This window comes from Anneissia japonica, unplaced genomic scaffold, assembly GCF_011630105.1.
Source record: "Anneissia japonica isolate Jap-2015-1 unplaced genomic scaffold, ASM1163010v1 scaffold4143_len111707_cov124, whole genome shotgun sequence".
In the NCBI taxonomy this organism is placed as follows: Eukaryota; Metazoa; Echinodermata; class Crinoidea; order Comatulida; family Comatulidae; genus Anneissia; species Anneissia japonica.
Genome location: NW_022699490.1, coordinates 96,967 through 97,278, shown reverse-complemented (window position 1 = coordinate 97,278; position 312 = coordinate 96,967).

Here is a 312-nt window from a genome sequence, read left to right as displayed (position 1 = left end):
ATAATATTTCCATCTGAAAAATACAAACTATTATCAGATATACTATATTTTTTTTTTTAATTAGCGTGTTAACTATTTAGAATATTTCACCATCTGTTTTGAAATTAAAAGTTTGATAATTATTCATTTTAGCATCTGTTACTGTATGTGGAATGCAACAAACTCAAGTAAGCAGTTTTCGAATTGTTGGTATTGAAGATTCACATCCGGGAGATTGGCCCTGGGTGCTTTTGTATGAGAGCTATGATAGGCCTTTCTTGTGAGAATGTAGGTAAGAATGGCCCCGGAAAAAATGGCCCCAGAAAAAATGGC